The sequence below is a fragment of the Vanessa cardui genome, chromosome 14, assembly GCF_905220365.1.
Source record: "Vanessa cardui chromosome 14, ilVanCard2.1, whole genome shotgun sequence".
Taxonomy (NCBI): domain Eukaryota; kingdom Metazoa; phylum Arthropoda; class Insecta; order Lepidoptera; family Nymphalidae; genus Vanessa; species Vanessa cardui.
This window is the reverse complement of record NC_061136.1, coordinates 6517150-6523548: the sequence shown is the minus strand read 5'-3', so window position 1 is coordinate 6523548 and position 6399 is coordinate 6517150.

Below are 6399 nucleotides of genomic sequence, written 5' to 3'. Positions count from 1 at the left end.
TTGAATACATAAAAAGAAACATAAATTACTGAGTGTTCATATATGTATAAGATCGATTTACCAATTATATTTAATGTTATAATATTGAAATATCTTATTTTCCCGCGCATTAGCGACGTATATAACTCGTGATGACAATTGCACAACTATACAGATAATATATATTACATAAAATGTAAATCTAATATTAATTAATTTGTTATTATAGATCTGTGTACACTATTCTGATTCAAATCAAATCAAAATAAACTTTATTCAAGTAGGCTTTTACAAGCACTTTTGAATCGTCATTTTACAATTAAGTGAAGCTACCACGGGTTCAGAAAGTAGATTCTACCGAGAAGAACCAGCAAGAAACTCAGTAGTTACTCTTTTTTAACATTTAAAAATACAAAGTCATGTTAGTTAAATACAATTATTTAAATTAATATATCCTGCGTGGAAGTTAACAGATATTAGCTGCACGCTTTTTTATCATCTATAAAATCTTGTATTGAATAATATGCTTTTTCTAGCAATGTATTTTTAACAAACGATTTGAATTTACTAAACGGCAAAGTTAAAAATGTCTGCGGAATTTTATTATAGAAGCGGATTCCCTTCCTAAGAACACCCTAGTATCAGCTACTTCAAGACGGTCACCGTTTAAAGATATATTATAATTTTGCCTTCTAACATTGGGTAGGGTAAAAACTACACATTTTGTTTTTTGAGCATTCAAAACTAAATTATTTACTGTAAACTTATTGTGTATCTGTGATAATGCACCGTTCAGATCGTCATAGTCAGTTTTTTTCCTGTCAACCTTAAAAATCAGCGAAGTATCGTCAGCAAACAACACTATATCACAAATACCTTTAACATAGAAAGGAAGATCATTTATATATACTAGGAATAGAAAGGGACCCAAAATTGAACCTTGTGGAACTCCCATTTTTAACGTAGATCCAGAAGACTTTATTCCATTAATGATTAAAAGTAAGACCCTGTAACGTTTAAGAGACTAAAACTCGATATGATGTGATGAGATGATGTGATCAAATTTCATTTCGTCAGTGCTGTACGTGATCAAAGAGACCCCGTATTGAAGGAAATTAGGTACAGGTACAGGTTACTAGGCATTTTGTTTTCAATAGACATCATATAAATATATTTATCACTTACCTACAATATATCAAATAGATGGCCTCTGCGCGACAGAGAAATGTATGTCTTTCTTATACACACTGGGAGAGAGATACACACGATGCGTAATAGATATCGCTCCGCATTGAACGTGTTAAGCAATCTTTAATACATTTGTTTAATGCTTATTATAATTATATGCTTATTGTAATTACTTTTTGTCATAAAAAATTTAGCATCTTATATTGTTAGAACATGTCAATCATCTGACTGGAAAAGTTATAGTCAGGATGTTTATATGACGATTTATTAACGTTGCGTTCGAATCATCAAGCTTAAATTAAAAATTAAAATCGTATGAGCTCCAAAATAATTATAATAACTCTGACACGAAATTGCATAACAATAATCTGACTAATTTCTCATTTAAGTCAATGCTACATTTAATTACGCACAATTTCACAGTTTATATGATTTTTACTTTTAAAAGTATTTGTAAAATCCCAATTTTGGTTTAATATTTCAAGTTTTATTTGTTAATAAATCTTAGCTCATTATTTATTAATTTAGAATAGGTAAGCAGGCTTGAAAGTGTACCTCCAATGCTCGTTGACAAAAGCACTTTAAGAAATCCAAATTCAAATTATTAGGAATCATAATCGTGTCTGCTGTTGTTTTTGGTTAATGTATATGTTCTAGTAATTATTATTAAATCCTTTAAAGTGGGACCCGACAATATAGGCTATGTGAAAGCTCCACCTATTTACACAGCTAGCACAACATACATATACATTTGTATGTATAGGGTTTTATGTTATCTTTGAAATTAATTGTGAAGATTAAATTTTTTTTATGAAAGCTGTAAAAAAACACTACGTCATAATGAAAACGTTACGAGGAAAAACATACCAGGCATATATGAGTATACATATTAAAACTACTCCAATAATATTGATGAGGAATCTTGTAAAAAAATATTATGGTCAAGCGATCCGACAGCAAAATGCCGAACTTTAATCCCATGTGAGTCTGTTTGCTGCCTCCGGCAAAATAATATTTATTTTCGTTCAGTATTTTCAAATATATACATTAAGCTAGCTTTTTCGCGTGATTGCACTTATGTCTCTTTATTAATATTACACTTTTCCACATGATACACATGTTATATTTTTAACATTATATAGTTTAATAAATGAGTTTCTGAGAATACATTAAGGAAGATAAAATTTGCACAAATAAGTTTAAACGTTCACTCGAGTATTTATGTCATCCGGTGGTGACCGAAATATCACAGTCAATTGTCAATTTCTATTATGAACGGCTCAATGGTTTATGTAAGGAACAGGCAGAGAGTATTACATTCGCCTTCACAATATTATATACGTATACTTATATTAGACCGCAGCTTCTTTCGCGTTTTAGGGTATTTGTCATGTGTAAGGCAAAAATGCTGAGCCGAAATGGTCCAGTGGTTAGAACGCGTGCATCTTGCGTGTAATGTGTGTGTGCATCGATGATTTGGGGTTGAAACCCAGGCAAGCACCACTATGTATATATAATTATATATATATATATATATGTGCTTATAATTCATCTCGTGCTCGGCGGTGAAGGAAAACATCGTGAGGGAACCTGCACGTGTCTAATTTCATCGAAATTCTGCCACATGTGCATTCCACCAACCCGCATTGGAACAGCGTGGTGAAATATGTTCCAAACCCTCTCCTTAATGGGCGAGGCGGCCTTAGCCCAGCAGTGGGTAATTTACAGGCTGTTCTTTCTTCTCTTTACAGGAAAAACAGTAGCCTGTGTCCTTTCTTGGTGTTCAAGGTGCCTTCATACCAAATTTCAACAAATTTGGTTCAGCTGTTTGAACGTTAAAGAGCGACAGCGGACAGACTGACAGAGTTATTTTCACATTTATAAGATAGATTTAAGTTGGGTCATGTAATAATCAGTTAATTAATCATTGGTTAGAATAGTCTATAAACATCACTAAGAAGTCATATATGATTTAGCTTTTCTCTCACAATGCACAACCTATCACAAACTAGGAGTTGAAAATATTAAAGAAGTCGTATAATATACATTAAGAATCTAAGTTATTCCTAAGCGGATGAGATTCCATATACGAGCTCTTCTAGAAACTGGCTGATATGTAATCATGAAATTACTTTTTCATGCCTGTGTATTTATTTCTGGTAAATATAAATTGTTTACAAGTATGATTCAACTGTTTATTAAATTTCTCGCTGCATATCATCATTATTTGATTCTCCGTGAAAACATTATAATATTTAAAACAAGCCACACTTCACGCTCTCCACAACTTTTTCCGATATTAGTATATCGATAGAGATTTCATAAAAACTCGTCAAAGTTATTGAAGTAGGTATATTAACATTGCTATATCGAATATGAAATATTGTTAAATAAAATGTATTCGTTCAAATCGTCAACATTGTTCTGCAAAATTACTACAGACGAGGTCGCAACGGTCAATTTTTATCTCGAACATTTCGCTTGAATAAATCGACAGTTATATTTCAGACTGAAATATTAGCGGTTTCAGTACCCATATCTCTGGGGTCGAACTCGTCGATACTGTTATTACTCTATATTTCTTGTAAATAGAGAAACACGAAACTACTCGTAGTTAATGAAAATTGTTTTAATTTGATTTTTATTTAATAATGCCACGAGGAACTCTCAATCGTTCTAGATTATTATATAATAATTCAACGATTGTTTTATAAAAAGAAAAAATTTGATCATTGTGAAATAATGTAGATTACTTTATGGCGTGATTAGCTTCATAATGCATTCTTTTCATTTTAATGGAAAATTGATCATGACAGAAAGAGATAAAACATACTTTGACTAGCCGCTCCAGCATTTATAAATAAATTAATGTTGATTCTATTAACTAATTGAATCAGTGATAAGTAATTTCCTGAAATTATGTGATTAAAGTAATTCTTAAATATATTTTTAATATGGCTATATTGATCAACATATAGAAAATTGAACGTATAATTTGGTCATTTGTCAACGTCTTACGTTAGCGGGAGAAAAATGATTCAGTAAATCTGTTGGGTTCACGTCGCGTCGCTTGGTTAATTGAAACAAATTACAGAGGCGGAATCAACAATCTTTAACGAATATTAAAAACTGTTAGGCGTTGCCTTTATTTTCTCTTGTTCAGACTGTTCGCCTTATTAAGATTGATTACGGCTGATATTATTCGTACAAAACCGAATTTTCATTTGATTTATAATAGAATTAAATATTTAGACCAAGAATGATTAGAATGTCTCGTTCCCTTATTTTTGGACTGATTTCAGTCTTCTGCCAAACAACTACGGTCAGAAGCCTTTCAACCTGAATAGAATATTCAAAGGTCGGCTGTGAAAATATGGCTCAATTGGTGCTACGATACGCGCGGGATTTCCACTCTAATATTCAGGCGATGAAAAATATCCCCGTCATAAAAACCTGGACCATATGAGTTTTTAGAACTGGCGCATTTGAATATTGATGTTTATGGAAAGTAGGCTCGTATGGATATAAAATACTCGATATCGTCGCATAGTAAGTTTTTCTAATGAAACTATAATCTGATAACGATTGGTCACAAAATCCATATTGAAAGAGTCTATACTGTATTTTATTATACTGATTACTAATTAATTGACTCATTTTAACCAAAATGGTTACTCTTATAACGGTTGGTGATATGAGACATCAACACATCAAATCGATCATCGTGAAAGAACAGATAGTGAAAGTTTTTCTTCAAGGAGAATACCTTTTTTTAAGATATAGGCCAAAACTAGTAAGATATATTAACTGTTGCTTACATAGCTAATACCATAGCAATCTTGGAGACTAAGGTGTTATATGTCTTGTGCCTGGCTGTCACTCTGACTCACTCATTCTTCAAACCGAAACACAACAATATTGAGTATTACTGTTTATTGTATTATTAGTACTGTAGCTACTTACATTGGGATCAGAGTAATGTATGTAATGTTGTCCAATATTTGTATACATAATGTGTTGTACACATAATTATCGTAGGAGTGTTTAGTACTTATTAAGATTGGCTAGCACTTAGTTACAATTATACTATATTTTGTTCGATAATAAAGTATGATGGTACTAATTGTACCTTCTGGAATGAACTTACAAGAAAAAACCATACCATCAGATATTTTAATTTTAAATACCTATTAGTCTTGTTTGTATGTACTCGAACCAGAAACAATGCAACTGACACGTTAGGTTAAAGAATTAAGTATTTTTTTCTTAAACAATAAGAGGTTAGATTGTTTTGGTTTATTTTGGGGAAGTAAAGATTTTGCCTCGAAAAGACTAAAACAATTCGTAACAACAAAATTGTAAGTTTAGTAAAACCTTCACCTTTATAAAATATTTGTGAGTTCACAAGAGAAAAAGAACATTAGGGTGCAATTTATCACAGTTTCCACTCCATTTAACAAGAAGACTGCAAAAACGTGCGTGATAGGCTCCACGCGTCTCAATTGTGTGAAAAATTCAAAATCATCGCTATGGTCGATGTATATTTTTTAAATATTACACTTCCGAGCCGCTGGTTCAGTAACAAAATTGAAATTTGCATGAATTTTTAAAAACTAATTTTGTTACATGAAATTCAATATTGCTCTACATCATAAACCTTATGAGTTAAGTGAATGAATAAAAAATATGATATTGCTATGATTATAAAGAAAGTCCATCATATGTGTTAGTCTATCTGTCTTAAATAAACTACAAAACAATGTATCGATGTAAAGTTATATAGATTAATGTATGTTTATTTTATTTAAAAAAATATATCATATGATTTTCACCAAACAACGGAATGATTCATAAGGTACGTTTTAAGTATATGATACATTATATAAGGTTTTGATGTAAATTGGGTGAAATATAACGAAGATTGATGATGATGTCGGCAAAAACCATACCGACTGCAGTACTTGTGGATTCCTCGTAAGCTGATAGAGTTATACATATATTACGATAGAAACCTTTTTTGTTGATACTTATTCTACCCGCGTGAAGCCGGACGAGTAGTTACTTTATAATAAATTTAAAGGATAGTACATCCGGTTTTCCAAATTCCCTTGACACGGTTACAAACGTTGACCTGAATATTTAAGTTTTTGCCTTTTCCGTCAGATGGATGGAATTTCAAAATTTATTATTTAATTCTATTGTTCAGTTCATTTCTATTTAAATACAAATACA